Below are 18,957 nucleotides of genomic sequence, written 5' to 3'. Positions count from 1 at the left end.
TCTAAGTATCACCAAGTACAGAATGAGTCCCTGCCAATACAGCTTGGAGCCACCTTTGTCTTCTCCCTCAGGCCTCGCACAGAATTAGCTTTGCTGTGCACAAAACCTGGGCACACTGTTGTCTTGTGGAGAACTGGATGACGCTTATTTTTCCTAAACTGCCTTGAGAATTATTCAATATCTATTCTACTCATTCTGAGGCTGTCTAAAAGTTCAGTGTAAATGCTTGTTGTCATTATGCATTGGTATTCATTTCAAATCAATTTTGAATCCACCAGTAGGTTCATGGTTCACCATTAGAATACAATAGCTGATGAAATTCTGAGGGTGTGCTTTTTTTAATGCACTTTAGCAACAATTTTGATGCTCAGACAAGTATCAAAACAATGCTGGTGGCATATAAAGGGTATTGAGAGAGACAGCTGTTAGTCCAAAGTCAAGTAAAAAGGCAGAGTAGATTTGTACATTATGGAGCAGCGGTTCTCAGCCTTTTTAGACTCAAGACACCCCTTGTTAGATCCCTCAGAAAATTCCAGCTCTTAGCTTTCACTCATTTTTTTTACTACAGACAAAAATGAAACTATTTTTTTGTTGCAAAGAATTTAGAAAAGCCACAAGTCAGAATGTATTTAACACTATGTTTTCCTAGTAGAAATGCTCATATTTATCTTGTGAATTATGTTTGCAAACCTAACATTGCTCACATTGTGTGGCACACTGCAGCACCCTTGAAAGGCTTTCGAGGCACCCCAGGTGCCACAGCATCCTAGCTGAGAATCACTGTTATAGATTAACCGTGTGTGTGTGTGTGTGTGTGTGTGTGTGTGTGTGTGTAATTACAAACTTTTGTGACCTGAAGCTCATTTCATCAGATGCTGTGAAAGGATTTAAGGATTTAACAGGAAGTATACCAGCCTCATGTGTATGTCATTTGCCAGAAAGAGAGAGAAGCCACTCAAGCAGGAAAAGTGAGGACTGTAAAGAGGGCTGGAGAATGAAAGAAGAAACATTGTAGTTTTCATCATGATGGGAAAGAGAGAGATAGGGATAGGCAGCCGGCAGCCATCCCCAGATGAGCACAACTGTGCAGTATATGGTACCGCAAACATGTCTGTGGTGTCACATGCCGCACATTGAGATGTTCTCCGTACTGCAAAGGAGTGTTGCCTGTGTGTGTGCTGCTCCGCCTTTTTTTTTCCATGTTTTTTTTTTGACCCATCAGGATACCTAGAAATCAAAAAAACCTGCAGGAAAAAAGGTGGAGCAGCGCACACACAGGCAGTGTATGCCGCTCAAAAGCAGAGCCAAGCCACCTGGAGCCATTCTGTGGTGGCTGGCCAGGCTCCGCACAGCAGAATTGCCACTGCTGCAGCCCTGGAAGACCCCTAGAGCCCCACGTAAGGCTGCTGGGGCCAGCACAGTACTAGCCTTAGCCTCCCCTTCCCCACCCAGGGTAACTTGTTGCATGCCGAAGTATGCATGGAACAGGAATTCCCTGAGGACAAGTAGTGGCGGTGCAAGCTGAGCCACCACTACTTGTCCCCAGGGAACCAAACATCCATGCTTATCTGGACATGTCCAGAGAGAGCAAGTATGAAAGAAATGTGTCAAGCTACATTGAAGCCAGCTCTTTAAGATGTAACTAACATACAGCCTGGAATAGTCAAGGGGCATCTTAGCTTGTGAATGCATGTATGACAATTCTATTCTATATCTGTTTCTCTCATTCTTAGCCTGGCTTTTAACACTTTCTAACTATGTCTATATCTCCTTTTTATTTTTCCCTGCCCACACTAGCACTGAAACTATGTCAATGAGTAGAACACTTCAAAAACATGATCTTCTGCCACTGGAAACCTAGCGTAAGTGTGACATACTACATGCTATGCTTATACGTCACTGTCTTAATGGGTAAAGTATGTTATAGAACATTCTGTGAGCATAGATGCAGTGCTATGGTGGTTGGTGCCCAGCCATTCTTTCTTCTAAAGGAGATAAGGAGGAGAGAGAGGTCTTTTTCACACTTCAAGCAAAACGTTGTAATTTTATCTGAATGGCAGTAAATAACAAGGTTGGGACATTATGGGCCAGGTTCCTCATTGCCTTGTTTTGTCATTTGCACCTGTACATAGTGGATTTAAATAGCTACACAAGGGTTAGGACAATGGGAAATCAAGTCTTGTATAAGTTTAAATAGAAAAGGTGAAAAACAACTTTTAAAAAGGCTTGATATGCATTCATACAAGGTAATTATTCTAGGAATCCTATTTCTGGCACAAAATGGCTGACTTGAAGAATAGCACCATCCTAGATCTGTCCAGTTTTAGATCAAGTATTTGGTCAATATTGGCCTCAAGCATAAACTGAAGAGCTAGCTGCCCATACTACAAGTGCTACCTATATGGCCTTAGTTATAGATCTTTTCTCCTGGTAACTGAAGACAATGTACCATGGGCCTTACATACACTTAGGATCTGTCCTGGGCTCCTGTAGACATGAGGCTGTATTTCCTGAATCAAATGTGAATGTCTGTTCACTTTCTTATTGGTTCAGTCTATGCAGCTTACACTAACCTGGGAAGATTGAATTCAACCTCAGGCTTTTTAACTGTCTGTACTTAGCCTGAGAGTTCCTCAAAGAAACTGACAGCGTAAGTTGGTGGAAGGAAAAGTAAAGATATGGTTGGGGAAAATCAAACAAGGAGAGAGCACTGCAAAAGTAAGGAGAGTGAAAAAGAGGACGACTCTAAGGGTGCATCCAGACAAGCATGGACATTTGGTCCCCTGGGGACAAGTAGTGGCAGCACACCTTGTACCACCACTACTTGTCCCCAGGTAACGTCTATGCTATGCACGCTTTGACACATGGCAAGTTACCCTGGGTGTGGTAGAAGAGGCTGGAGCTAGCACTGTGCTTGTCCCAGCAGCCTTACTTGGGGTCTTGGGGGTCTCATGAGGCTGCAGCAGTGGAAATTTTGCCATGCAGAGCCTGGCCAGCCATCACAGCATGGCTCTGGGTGGCCGGCTCTGCTTTTGAGTGGCGCACACTGCCTGTGTGTGTGCCACTCCACTTTTATTTTTCCATGGGTTTTTTTCACCCCTGGATATATTGATGGGCAAAAAAACCTGTGGGGGGAAAAAAAGCGGAGCAGCACAAGCATGAGCAGCACTCATATCGTGGAGAACATCTAATTGTGTGGTATGTAGCACCGCAGGCATGTTTACAGCACCACATACCACAGGACCGCACTTGTCTGGACATGGCCTAAAAGGGTATGCTGAGCTAAGGCTAAACCAGGGAGCCAGACATGCCTGGCAAATTTCCTCAAACTCTGCTATAACAGGACTTGCTACCTCAGGGTCTGGAGAGAGATGAGAGAAGTAGGCAGGAAGTGCCTTCGAATGACTGAAGCTGGTGGTGGCTGAGCAAGCAACTTGAAGAAGCAACTGGTGTTGGGCAATATTTATTGTCATAGTTGACAGAGTACTACTCTAGAAAAGAAACCCCTAAGGACATTGTGCCTCCTTGAGGAAGTGAACAGGATCCCTTACCCTAGATTGAAAGATATGGCCCACCTAACCAGTTCCCATAAGTTACAATGCTCAATTGCTTAACTTACCCAATTGAACACATTTGTATGAATTAACCAATTAAACTGCTGCTGAAAATTTCTGCAATACTCTGATTTGGGGGTATCGATTAATATAGATTGCTGTGTTCTCTAAAACAGGTTATATTCTGGCTGAGTATATTTTATCTTGGGTGTCGCTGGCATTAGGCAGATTAACTTAACTAAAGGATTTATTTTCCCCACTGGGGACTTTTTTTCCCCACTGCCATGGGGGCCGGGACTGCACTGCAGTGGTGCCGCCACAGGGAACGGGGCCGGGGCTGAGGCAGGCTGCACCACCTCCCCACTGGGCCCAGGCAGGCCGGGCTGTGCCGCCGCTGCCACGGGGGCCGAGGCCAGGACAGGCCAGGCTGCGCTGCCTCCCTGTGTATACGCCACTGCGGGGAATACACGGGTGCAGTGTATACATGGACTAATTTACAAAAATACAATTTTCCACGGGTTATACATGGGTGTGACTTATACCAATGGGCAGGCTATATGCGCGAAAATACGGTAGTCTCTCTGAGCTCAATGACACTAATTAAGTGAACAGATATTCTGCTATTTGTGGAAATTGGGGCTATCATATCAAAATAATTTTAACAAAAAAAAATCTATTTTATAGTACATATTATATATATTTATTCAGAGAGAAAGTAGAAATTAAATGAGAGACGCTCTAAGAAATTTGCAATTCATTTTTTTTAAACAGTGAAAACCAGCTTAGTTACACTGTACTCTATGTAACAAGAAATCAAACACTGTAAGTGGAAAGGCAAACAATTGGTGTGCTCAGGAGAACTTTTGAAGTCAGAAATATTATTTCTTAACCCCTGAAAATGTGAATATGTTGAGACATACTGTGTAGTCTTTAATAGTAATTTGATATTTGGATTCTGGAAAATGCTAAGTTAACCTGCTAATGGGTAAAACTGTGCCTGTGTTCAAGGCAACAAATATACATAGTAGGAGTTTAAAATGCAAGGTTTATGCTATGTTAGAGAAACACCTGAAAATTAGTCTAAATTCTGGACTGCACTTTGGTTTTACTACATCTCTCCTGAAATGTAAAAGGATCAGGAAGAAAACACAGTCCTCTCATTTGAATGGTTTCCTAGCCAGTGCCATAGACCCTGTGATGGATTGTGGTTTTTATTGTAATGTTTGTTTTTAAAATGTGTTCACATTTTAATGTCTTCATGTTGTGCCTCAGTTTCCCTGACTGGCTTGTACATGGGGAAAGAAGGGTCACTAAAGATCCCAGATAGCCCTCCAGCAACAAAGTAGTTGAATCATTGAATCATTCTGCTGACACTTCAAGTGGGCTTGGCACTCATCCTTTGGAGGAGAAGCCCCTAAGGGAGAGAGACTGATATAAGAATCACAATGAACAAAGCTTTCTGTTGGTAAGCTGGAGAGGGAAGCAAGGGAAAGACAGGGCCACTGCAGGGTTTTCTGGGGCTGCGAGGCCTGGAGAGAGAACAGCTCAACTAACTTTAGGATGTGTGGGCTTGCCAGGGACGCTTGACCCTTTGGGGAAGAGGCAGTCTTCTTGCTGGGTGACATTTATTGAAAAAATACTGGTTGCTTTGGATCCTCAATGTACTACTTTCCCTATGGTAGGGCCACCAGGAATGATCAGGGACTGAAAGACCGGGGTCTTCCCCTGCCCAAACTCGATTCAGAGCCTAATCAGAGAGACCACACAAGGCCAGGTGGAGCTGGAGAAAGTTCTCCTGAGGGAACCCATGACAGTAGCAGTGTGTGAAACGGGCCCTATTTGATTCAGATTTGGCTTGAATCAGAGACAGTGGTTCAATTCGTTGATTCGGATCACTGTCCCCAATTCGATTTGGCCAAATCCAAATCTAAAGATTCTATGCTGATTCGGTGAATCAGTGATTCAGCCATAGACACAGCTTTAAATGTTTTTTTCTACATACCTCAAGGTACCAGGTGTGGCTCATGAATGTTGCGACGCTGGGGTGGATGGAGCATCCCACAGGAGCACGGGTGAGCCCCCCGCATGATTGGCAGCAAATCCAGAAGTGGACCAAAAGTACTTCCGGTCCACTTCCGGGTCCACCAGGGCATGCACTGGGGGCCCCCCTGCAACCTCTGGCTTGGCAATTAGCTGCAGGGGAACCCCGGGTGCCCCCCCAGACCCAGGAGGCATCAGTTGCTGAGCCGGGGAGTGCAGGGGGGCTCCCCAGTGCGCTCCCTGGCAGACCCAGAAGTGGGCTGGAAGTGCTTCTGGTCCACTTCTGGGTCTGCTGCTGAGTACACTGGGGAGCCTCTGGTGCTTCTGTGGGACATTCCATGAGCCCCAGCATCGCAGCATTCATGAGCCACCTGCTACCTAGAGGTATGTAAAAAAACCTTTAAAGCTGCGTCTATATCTGAATTGCTGAAACTTTCTGAATCTATCCGAATCGATTTGGAGAGTTCTGGTTCAATTCGGAGAGATTAAAGGGTCCTCTGATTTGATTTGGATTTGGAGATTCGGCCACAGAATTGAGATGAATCTCCGCTGAATTGAATCTGGGAGTGCAGCTTCGCACAGCCCTACATGACAGACCCATCACTCGTGTTTTAGTTATCTGAATGCCTCTTGCTGCCTTGTGTCAAACTCTGTACATGAAACATATTCTTGGTAGATATCCCAGTCAAGCCAAAGTTTCCTCTGGGCTTAGTGTGGTTAATGCCCTGCCAGTTTCTAGAGCCAGTAACACACAAGGGAATGATGTGGTTAACATTATGTCCAGCTGTTTTTGAGTTCGCAGCCTGAATGACCAGGTGTCCTTTGACAGCTGGGCATCTGGCATGAGTTCAAAGTAGGAGTGACTCTCACTTCCAGGCTCATAGTGAGACACCTTGACCACTCTGCTACCACCTGCCTCCCAGTAGGGAGAAGAGCAAACACAGCTTGTTTTCTCTATGCTGCTATAATTAAGGATCTGATTCTTGGTACAGAAAACTTTATAGGACTTCTATGTTCGTTGATTCATAACACTACTTTAGCAATTCATGATGGGGTGGTGGGTTCAATTTTTGTTAATAGAAAAGTCCTGACTCTTCTATTAACAAAATGTTCAGTGAGGGTTAAAGATATTCAGCACATTGCAGGATCTGGCTTTTTGATCAAATTTAGTAGCATGGATGGATTTAGATATTAGGTGGGGATCAGGAGAACATACAGAATATTTCATTGTACATAGTGCTTATGTGCAGTTAGTTTTTATGATTAGAAAAAATCCAAAGGATTTTTTAAAGATATATTCTGCATATGTAATAGTAATCCTTGCCTTAAAGAGGCTGATGCTAACTCTCAAGGAACTATTAGTATGTGTTGCATCAATTGCAACTTCACTGACTCAATAGCTTCATCAGAGCTTTTGCACCCTATTACTGAAAATACTCTAAGTATGCCTCCACACAATAGATTATAATGTCACTTAAGCAGCTATTCCTCTGTATACTATCATGTCAAACAACCATTGTTCAAATTCAATACCCTCTAATTAGGTATTTACTGGATCCTGCAAATATTAAGCATTTTAAAAACCTCCTTTATTTATTATGTATTAATCAATAACCCATTCAGATTATTGGGTAAGTAAATGATGTTATTACAAGTACTCTTATTTTAATACCACTATTGAGAAATAGGAAATTCAAGGAAAGGAAGAAATACAAGTAATGATAAAACTCAATTAATTCCATGTAGGAAATGCAGATCTAGAGCTGAATGTATGCACTGATATTCCATTTTTAACACATAAACTAGAGTGTGTTTTTCTTTCTCTGTCTTTTCTTTTTCACAATGCCATAAATTCGGGGCTGCAGTCTCATTGTAGATACTGGTAGTTAAGTTAAAAATGTCATTCCTTTTGCAAGCTTAAATCACACTTTTCCCCTTTTCTCTTGCTGCAGAATGCAGATTTTGATGAATAATAATTTCATCTACATTAACATGAGTTTGTTTGCCATTAATTTGATAAAGATTTCCCCACCATCGCAAAATGTGAATATGTTTACTTAAGAAAACAGCAGTGAATCCAGCAGCCTAATCAGAATCCACAAAGGAACTCTGAAGTGCTTACAATAGTGTGTTCCCTTTTGGATTTCTCCCAATACTTTCACTTAATGATCACAACCCTAAAATGCTCGCGTTGAACTGAATGTCTTAGCCTAATTATTTGTTAGTATCTGATAACATTTTGCCATAAAAATGTTTGTTTGAATGTATCTTATCAAAGTAATGTTTGTGCCTAGGATTAGCCACTGCTTGGCTAAAGATTTATGTAATCAGCTTATTTTAAGATTAATTCATGAAAAAATACAAATACCTATTACCACTTAATTTGTATAATAGATATTTACTATATTTTAACAGTGCAATTAAAATTAATATGGACTGTAAAACCATAAGGTTATGTAAACATTAGACTGTTTATATGTTAGTTCACTTATCTTTTATCCCTAAGATATGCTTATGGAGCCCAGACCTTTCAGACTTGCAGAATAGGAAAAGGTCACAAGTGAAATGAGATGAATATTTTCAACTCACCCCTGTGCAGACATGTACACAGCAACACACTGTCTCCACTAATTCATCACTCTCAGATTTGAGAGGTGGCAGAAGTTTCATAGAATGGAAGTGGATTGATGGAGCCCAAGAGGTACATTATCCCTTGGGTGGGAATGAAAAGCTACTGAAAGAGTTGTTGGATAAAACCTTCTGTTGCCCCAGTCCTGTTTAGTTCATGCTTTACTTTTTAAGCAGGTAGCACTTTTTTTCCTTGTTTACTACTCTATTCTGGCCTTGACCACGGGGTTAAAAGATCTCCAGCTCAACAGCCTGGCATATAAATGTTCCATTTGTATCTTATCAGCTTTCAAAAAGTTTCCTGTTCATCCTATTTAGGTTATGTCCTTAATTATTCTAATTCTTACATGTATTTACTTTCCAGTCATATTCAGTTTCTCTGAATACCTCTGAGATCTGTTCTGTTATTGCACTCAATGGAAAGATCTTACCAGCAGTTACCTTCTGAGCATTCTTCTTCACACTAGTGCCACATATATATGTAAATTACCAGGAGGGTTAAAAGTAGAGTCACCATACATCCTGGTTTAGCTGGTCCCAGATTTTGGAGACCAGTCCCAGCCAGCTGGTGAGACTTAAAATCATTGTTCCAGAAATTCAGAGAGTCTGGCGGGACGGCAGAGCAGTGCGGAGCAGCCCAGTGTGCCAGGCAGGTGGGTGGGCAGGCACTGTTGCTGCCCACCTGCCCTCTGCACCATGCCACCCTGCCCCCGTCCCTGCCTGCAGCAGCACTGTTGACTTGGGAGATGAGGCTGAGTGTCCCGGATTTCCTGTTCTCACATATGGTCACCATATTTAAAAGCAAAAAGAAAGAAGGAACTGAAAACTCTGCTCTATTCACTTTGGGCCTGATCCAGGTCCCACCACTTGCAAAACTTCCATTGATTTCATTGAGAAATGAATCAGGCCTTTTATGCTCTGGGAATTTGCAATAAAGGTGGAACACTGAAGGCATAGAACAGATCAGCACCTGCAATATTTGATAATTATACAAATAAGCTGACTATCTTGGGTCTAAAGACATAACTTGAAATCTCCTGAGACATGCTAGCAAAATTTTCAGCACTTCTTGCTTCCTAATGGACCTGAAATACATTGATAATAGTTTTTGTCTCACCAGATTTTGGTCAGGGATAGAATCATGTGGAGTGAAGATAAAAATTTAAAAAAAAACTTTTGAAACAAAATGTTGTCATTGTTGATCCTCAAAAAAGTTTGAGATTCATCTTGAGTTTCAAGACAATTTGAGTTTATACAGAAAATACTTCTTCCCTGGAATGTATCCATATGTTAGTTGTGCGCTAACTAAATTTATATTTACCTATCCAAAATTCTGCAGGACATGAAACCAAGAAGAAAATGTAAGAATTTTTTTCTCTGTTTTTCCGAGCATTATTTTGAAAAGACAGACCCACCTCTCTCTGAGATAAAGTCTGTACCACAACATCAATGAAAAAACAACTCATGCTTCGATAGACAAGTGAGGAAGTCATCATTAGAGTGACATATGTGAACCTCCAAAGTTTGGCAGTCTTGAGCATCAAAATGCTCAGACCTACTCTCTGGAGGCCTCTCCTTTTTATCAGGACCCTGAAACCTTCATTAGCTCCCTATTCATTCAACCTGGCTGTTTCCTAAATTTCTAGTTCATGATAATTTCCAAGTTTGGGGAATTTTTTTTTCTCAAAGATCTGGATGACCTGCATGAACACTACATGGATTAAATTGGTTTGAATGACCTGAACTGGGAAATAGCATTATTCTACCTCAGCTCTTTTTCTGTTGTTGTTGTTGGTCTACGAACCAAAATAACATGTAAAAATTGTGTTGGTTGGCATTGACACATTTCTAAACATCAAGAAAACTTTCTCTACCAGGCTTTGCAAAAACAAAGCAGTATAAATGAGATTCCCACAAAAAGTGGTTAAATTACATTTACAATAGCAAAAAGACAATTATTCCACAAAGATATGAAACATTGTCTGGCAGCTTTCAAAACATGTATATAAATCATCAGATGGGAAACATATTTGAGGAGAAAACAACTGAACAGGCCAAAATTTTAACACAGAGAAAACCAATGTTAATTGGTTTTAATGCAATGTTATACTAAAAAGAGAAAAGGCCTCCTTAAGAATGTATTGTGTGAGCATTTTGTTCTACCAGAAAGGAGGAATGATTTAATCTTGACAACTTGATGGTATTGGGGGTTAAGGAGTCTACTGAAGATCATTAGTCTGGTTTTAGCTCAGGAACAATTTGGTGCTGGCTGTGGGATGGTACTATCACTCTGTCTGTTGCATAGCAAAGTAAAACTTCCAATACTCCCAACCCAGTACCTCAAACAACCAAACATCAGCTGTTTCATGCACAGATACCTGTGCAATAATAAAGGGACTCCATTTGGATTACAAGAACGTGGTACTTTATTAGACGAGCCATGTGGTCAGTGCTGCTGCTTGCACATTGAGCTTCTTGGTGTTGTCCTCCAAATCAGGGCTGGGCAGTTATTTGGGCTGGGAGGCCACTTATGGCCTGGGAGAAGAGGGAAGATTGCTGGCCCAGCCCTGCACAGTGGGTGCAGGGCGCAGGGGGAGTGGATCCTATTTGGCCTCAGGCCCATCTACCTTGCAACCACTGCCAGGGGTGCCAGATGGAGTGTGCAGGTGGGGCCTCCATGGAGACCAGACAGGGACTCCCACCAGCAAGAAACACTCAGCCAGGTGGATGGGTTGGGGCCACAGGTGGGCAGGGAGTGGCATCGAGGAATGGGATGGTTGGGTGGGGACAGGATCATAGAGCAGCAACAGTGTGGAGCCAAGGCCTGGGGTAGAGCTGCCATCCATTTCCTGCAAGTTCCTGTATGGTGCCGATTCTGTGGGAAGGGACATGTGGGAACCAGATTGCGGCTCTGTCCTGGGTCCCAGCCACACAATGTCACTGCCCCATGCCTCTGGCCCTGCCCCAGCCCCTGCCCCTGCCTGCCTGTCCATCTCCCACATGCTTTTCCCAGCCTGCCTGTGGCCCCATCCCATCTTCCCAGCTAAGTCCATCCCATCCATGGGGGTTCCAGGCTGGTCTCCTTGGAGACCCCCGCCTGCCCACTCTGTCCAGCACTCCCAGTAGTAGGTGCAGGGCAGATGGGCTGGGATACCTGGGCAGTAGGGCCAAGTCCAGCAGCGGTGGTGGCAACACTAGCAGCAGCAGCCGAGCTGCTGTTGTGGGGGCTTCTGGGAAACTGAGTCTGGCCACTCTGCTGCCCCCACCCCACTATGCGCCCAGGGATGGTGGAATTGGCTGCATTCACTGCATCCCAAGCTTTCCCCTGCATTTGGCCTGGACAGGATCAAGAGACCCACCTTGGGATGGATAGACTCTCTTGGTGGGACAGATCAATCCCATGGGCCATATCTTGCCACCTCTGCTCCAAATCATCCCCACTGCAACATGTGTTTCATCCTGCAGGAAGCTACAGGTTGTTATACCAACGGCATTTGCTTGAACATTCAAAGAAAAGGAAACTGAAACCACCTTGCACGTTACCTATGCAAATCATCAGAGAAGTTAAAAAGAAGGAACTATCAAAAAGAAGAATAAAGAAGAAATTTGCCATTAGCTGGTAAACATTCAGCACAGACTAATACTCTTCAATGAGATATTGCTAATATTTCATTACAGTTATTACCTTCTTTAGGTTCTCTATAGGTTCTCTATTCACATGTCTATTTAACATTATGGATCCATGTATGAATTAGTTAATCTGCTTAATGGTATACATAATGAGCTGTGTTGAACAATAATAAAAATGACACATAGAACATCAAGGTATCTATCAAATGAAGAAAAGGATATGTCCCAGTAGGGCTAACAATAGGGTTCTTATGGCTTTACTGGAAGACATTAGTATAATTCCCCTGAGTTAAAAAAAAACAACATTTTTTTTACCTGTTTATAAAAGGGACAGTTTGGTCCTGTGAATTCTAATTCTTTACCTGAAAGTTCATTCACCACCGAGTGGAATTAACAACTGATTGTATGACAACAATTCTCTCTGTATCTTGCCTAAAGCATCTAACAGATTCACCTTCTGGCAACTCAATTGTTTTCCCCCACTGCTTGAAGACTGACAGGTGCTTCTCAAAGCAGCTCTGTGTACCACCTGGATGTGCTTTATGAATCTCTACCACAGTTTTGAGAGCCACCATCTTAACTCATTCATATTATTTAAGGGAAGGATTTATTGCAACACACTCCCCATTTTTTCAGTAGGCAGTAATAACCAATACAGTTCTGGCATAAATGCTTGCATTTCCATTGTTTAAGCATTGCTAGCTTGTTAAATCTGTAGTGCAGGCCCTGACTACCAGCAAGTACTGAATTACTGAAGACTCAAGAGTCCTGGATTCATTACAGAGGTCTATGCTATGGTATCTCTTGTGGGTGGAGGCCTGGAACAAAAAGGAGCAGTAACTTCTTGATTAAGCAGCATTGTTGAATAATCCACGTCCAGGAGATTGCTGTTTTGGGGGCAGGGGGAGGAAGAGAGGGAGAGAAGTTGCCAGGGCTACTACCCTGTAGCCTTGATGACGATGAATTCTCCTGAACCTCCTTCCTTACAGAGTTTCCTTGACAGTATATTGGTATAGGATTGGCCCCAGAGTGAGTAATTGGATTAAGGTTTAGCAACTCTTTATCCTCTCTGACTCATCCAATAGTCAATATGTAGTTAATGAAGTGATCCTTGTTTAAAACTTCCTCCCCCCTCACCGCTATACTCACAAGTGTGGCAAAATGGTGTTAGGCAGGCAAGGTTCTTTGTTGCTTTCTTTAGGGACTTTTTTTAGTTGAAATTTAGATGATAAGTCAAGAATGTTGGTCTGGCTTTGATTTTTTCCTTCAGATTTTTATTATTATAATATAAAATTCTGAAAAACATGTAGTAGTTTCAGGTTAATTTGTTGTTATATTTGCCTGCTTATTTCATTGCATTATTAAAACATTTAGTACCGTATGTGTCATTAATATTCCAAAATGTAATTAGCATATTTAATCAAAAACAATTAGGAGCAAACATTGCTTCCCTTTTTAAGTAATAAAATATTTATGGCTGGAATAAACAAGTGGAAAACCAAAAAGCACTTTGAGGTGTTGATTTCACACACACAAAACAAAAAGCAAACAACAACAACAACAAAAGGAAACCCAAGAAAACCAAAAAAACCCAACAGAAGACCTTGCATATCTCCACTCCCCCTCGTGGTTTTCTTGCCTGTTTTTTCCTCCCTTGGGAGCTTCAATCGTTGTGTGTCAATTCCAAAGAAATAAAATTTCATTGCAGTTCCTCAATACTGTAATAAAAGAAGATACATGAACTAACCAAAGTGGTGTAAATCCCGCCTTGAATTAACTTTGCTTTCTGAAACCTTCCTTGTGAACCTCAAACAGTGTAAATGCTGATGAGAGTTTGAGCATCTTAATAACAGGGAATTGGTCCAAGAGTCAATAAAATTAAAAATATTAATGTTCTTACTTCAGCCATATTTTAATATCCTAGATCATTTACCCAAGATAGAGACCTGAAAAATAAAAGGAAAAAAAAACCAAATCTTCTATGCTGCATTTGTATTGTGTCATGATAATTTAGAGATAAGTAGTCAAATAAATCTTTCATAGTTCTAAACAGTCTGGAGATAGTTTTGTGGATGGCAAACACTAGCTGGATGTTTTTGCCACCCTTTTCTCTTGGTTTTCAATTTCCTTACCAAAGCCGCACCCCTCCTTTCCCCAAAAATGTCAGCTGCTCCCATACATATGAAGTATATTCCATCCAAGACTACATGTACCAAATACCATTAGTTTACGTGCTAGCAGCTGAGTACAGCTGAGTTAATCCTCAACTCAATTTGATATTCATGTTTTTGCATGGCTTTGTTGCTATAAACTCTTGGTCATTTTTATTCTTCTAATATTTTAACATGGATTCTATTGTAATGTTTCGCTTTTTATCATTTTGTGTTGAACTATAGAAAGGACTCTGTTTACTTCTCTGTTTAAGTATAGACTTAATTTATTTGAAAAGAAACCAAAAATCCAGAACCCCTTGGGTGAATTAGGCATCTCTAGGATGGAATAACCTACAAAAGATCTGGAAATTTATAAATAGCCCATTTTTCCTGTGCGGCTTTACTTTGTCTGTTGTTCTGTAAATTGGAATGCTCCTTTTTAAACACAGTCAAAAAACCAAAATACATATGTAACACTGCTGCCTAAAACACGTGAGGTGGGGGGGAAACTTCTGAAATGCAGAAAACATTTGTTCAAATCTCCAAGGAAAATGAAGTCAAACCAAACAAGCATATAATATAGATGTACGCCTCATGGGCAAAGTTACCTCTAAGCCCATATGTTTTAACAAATTAAGAGGTAAATAATTTGCTGAAGTTACAGTTCAACCACATCAGAACACCTCTGGAACTGAGATATCTCTGTGTTTTTACTGTTATTTCCTATGGAAAGATTTTTTTTCCAGAGGAATATAGTTTTGTGACAAGAAATGGTACTGTAAATAACTATTAACCCTTCAGGGCCTCCACAAATGGTGTGGTCATTTGAAGCCTAGTCTGCCTGCTTCTCTTATGTCTGACAAATGACCGAAAGAGATTGATAAAATTCAGTTTTTCAAAATGAAAATACCACCAGGGACTTCCTTGTGAATGAAAAGAGACAGAGAAAGGTTACTACGTGTATTCTAGGATCCAGTACATAATTCTACTATTAAAACTTTAATTTATGAAAAAAATGCTTCTGTGGTCCCCAAATGGTTAAATTTCACTCTAACTTTTCATTTTAGTTAGTCATGAATATATCTAACATACAGAGGCCATCAAAATCTCGCCACTAGAGACTATAAAGTCTACTTACATAGGGTTCCTGGGATTTTTCATGTTCTTATGGAAAATATCTCTGAAATCCCCGAGCTGAAAATTTTGATCTCATTTGTGGATGTGAGCGATGCTGAGAAAGGGTTGAAGAGTGAAGAGAACACTTTTCTCGCATAATTTCATTTGTCAGGAGAATCTTGCCGCTGACATTGGAAGAGTGATTTAATTGATTTTAATCATACACCTGAGATTGGGAAATTGAGCCCTCTGTCCTGAAAAATAATTCTAGGCTTCCATAAGAATGTCTAATTTGCAGCTAATAGTTTTTTCTTGAAGTTTTGTTATGAAGTTTAGAAAATATAGATCAAAGGCTGATACACAGAACTATTTATTGCAGTCTAAGACATTAACAAATCAGGGTTATTGTCTTTGTTTTTCAACAATATTAAAAGATGGCCATCCATATGTAGCTACTACTTCTAATGCATGTATGCATAATAAACGTGCCATAGTGATTTGCCACTGTGATTTTGGACCATAAAAAATAGAAGTACTATCTAAAGAATTTTTTTATACATAGAGACACCTTTGTATGTACATCCAAAAAGAGTCAAAAGAGCTCTAAATCGGTAATATTTAACCAAAAAATATCCTCTGTTTGAGCGTGTAATATGCTTCTCAACTACTACTATATATACCAGAGCAATATTGATAATAGCTAGCTGTATTTTAATATTGGTTTGGCATATTGCAATGAATGACTGCAGGAATGGGTTGATTTCACTTCTTGTAACTCAGTCCATAATAAACAAATGTTGTTTCATTAAAGGAAGGTTAGTATTGGGACACAAAAATGAAGTCAGATTATATTTTTTCCATAGCAAAGAGTTGGAAAATTTTGCATTTGCCTTACAGTAAAACCTTCATGACCTTCATGTACTATTATTAACTACTATTCAGATGGGATCGAGGTCAGCAAGAATTTCCCCTCCCCCACCCAAATGCATGAACATTGAAGAGATACTTATTATTGCTCTGTATGACTCACACATGTTCATGATGTCAAACTTCATGTTCAAAATATGTTCTTTTCCCTGTTGATCCTGACCATTTGCATAAAGTATTTGAATTCTCACTTCTAAAACTGTGAGTGAAAACACTATCGAATCTATACTGGCCTTTCAGTGTTTGTCATATGGAAACTACAAAACATTAAAGTACTACCAGATTTTAAATTATGTTGAAAAGTTATTCTATTTATGCCCCTTCATTCTAACAATTTTACTGCATTAGGTTAATGGGAGAATATAGTATTTCAGTGTGACAGTGAAGCTGTAGTGTGACAATATTTCAGTAAATTACTAATATAATCCTAGTGATATCTGAACATAAAAAGCAGAGGAATTTGTACGCAAAGGAGAGAGCTGTCCTTGAAGCATGGGACTCATTAAATCTCTCCTCTTTCACTAAGTGAAAGACAGTGGGCTAGGAAGGAGTGCTTCCACAACTGGCACACCAAACAGGCACTGCATATCCACTATTCAGTGCATCCTCTAGGAGTCAGGGTGAACAAGGCTTAAGAATAGAGTTAATGAAATTATATGGCAGTCTCAAAGAGACATTTAGTTGTAGGGGTGAATCTGGATGTCTAACCCAAGTTCTGCAAGCTGTATACCACCCTTTGTGATTTTTGACTAAGTGTAGACTTAAGGTTTGGGACCATAGGGCAAATGCCCATGTAAGACCAGTCCAGGCCTCAGTGCTCCTTTGACAACACTTCAGTAAAGATTTGGGGCCAGATCCTCAGTGAGTAAATTAGCATAACTCCCGTATCTCTGGGTCTGTAGAGAATACATATCTGCTTCTACCATGAGCCTTTGTGGAATGTTTTTTACTTCCCTTTATATGAGTAACCAGCTTTGCTGTATTTTGCAGTCTTCTATATTTTGCACAGTAGATTCATTATGGGGTGAGCGCGGGAAGGGATATTGGAAGGGAGTCATGTCCCTGCTTTCTTCCTGTCTCTTTTAGAACAGAGCAAACCCTGCACTTTCCAGAAGAAACGATCTAGAATTTTACCTAGCCCTTATGTGGGCTGAGGTAGGCCTATTGTCCCTTGCACTACACTGCACAGTAAGGTCCAGGCAGAAGGAAAATAAGCATGTGTTGAAATCCCCAAACCACAAATCTGTTTAATATGACAAAAGGAAGTTTAGTATGACTGGAAAAAGGAAAAGAAAATTAAAACAATACAGGTCGGATCCTCAGCTGGAATAATGGTCTTGGCTTCGTTAAAGTCAACAGAGCTAGGACAATTTACACCAACTGAGAATATGCCCTACGTAGAAATTATCAGCAGAACTGCTTTTAAATGGATTGTGTTTCCAAATGATCAATCCAGTACATTATTCAGCAATTAATTTCATCCCACTGTTCTGTATTTAATAGGATACAGTGTGTTATTTTGCTAACCTAGTAAATTCAGTGTGATAAAGCAGATTGTTGGGGAGAAAAAAAGAATAATGAAGACTGAAGAGATGTCTGGCTCACAAGTTATTTTAAGCATGTGCAGCATGTGAATTTGCACAAGCAAGGAATGTATTTGTCAAACAGGCCCCAAATGCTTGTATAATAATTAGTTAATGTTTGTAAAGCATTTTGAAAGTGAATAGCACTGTGTAAGTGTTAAGTGTTGCTATTATATAAATGGTATGGATCATTGTGCTCCTCTAGCTATAGCAACCACAACAGTCTTGATGATGCTTGTTAATTTTGCTGACTTACCCTCCATTGGTGATTAAGTGTCATTTGTCTTATAATTTTAATGTTATCTTTTAATACACATAATAAAGTTTACATAATTATAGCCTATTAATATAATTTGCATGCGTGTTACTGGAAAGGCAAAGAAAATGTTTCATCATCTAGCATGTAATTTGGCTTATTTAACTATTTCCTTTTATCTTCCATCAGTAGATTGGCAGTATTTATAAATGAAGATAACCTCAATAAATTCTCTTTTCAAGACTCCTCTCTTTATTAAGTCTCTAAAGGTATATAGATAGCTGAAATGCTGAAGGGTGAAGATTTCTGAATGTCTACTACAGAAAGTTTTAAAAATTCACACATTCTTCATACAACCATGGTTCTTCCTAATGAAATGTGGGAACAAGTTGCTTTCATGAAAGCTTTGAAAGTGAGTATGTACTGTACTTCATAAGCTGAGCTATAACAAGACTTTAAATGAGTAAACAGTGTTTAGATTGAACATGAAAAGAGTCAGCATGAAAAGACAGGTTCAAAATATTACATGATGCTTTGCAAAAGTGTAAATGTGCCTGCCTTTTTTTTTTTTTTTTTTTTTGGTAAATGGCAAACGTTTACAACCCAACTAAAACAGTACCAAGAGAAATCCTGTGTTTGCTCTTTGGAAGATATTCAATAAATTATAGTGAGCTGCAAATGTCACTGGATTGGGAACTGTAAGAGCTTTACCTTTAAGTCTTTAAGTAAAGACTTGCAGCTGGTGCAGTGGCTAGGTAATCCCTAATGATAAGCTCCTTTTAATGTGGAGGTGAGGCAGTTTTCACACAGATATTACTGCATTAACCTTACTCTAGATACGGTGCAGGTGTGCACAATGTTGTGCTTTGCAGCCTTCTCTACTTTATTCTTCCAATGTATCTCAAGCTTGCTTTAAAAGATTCGCTTATACCTTGGTGAAATGATTGCAGTTCAAGCCTATTATCAACAAAAACCTGCCAAAAGGGCTACATTGTCAGACTTTATGATGGTACTAACTATTCTGTTGTTCTCTGGAGACCAAACTTAGACCATTAAATTCACTTCATTTG

This window comes from Alligator sinensis, unplaced genomic scaffold (assembly GCF_000455745.1).
Source record: "Alligator sinensis unplaced genomic scaffold, ASM45574v1 scaffold1043_1, whole genome shotgun sequence".
NCBI classification, from domain to species: domain Eukaryota; kingdom Metazoa; phylum Chordata; order Crocodylia; family Alligatoridae; genus Alligator; species Alligator sinensis.
Note: the sequence above shows the minus strand (reverse complement) of the source record.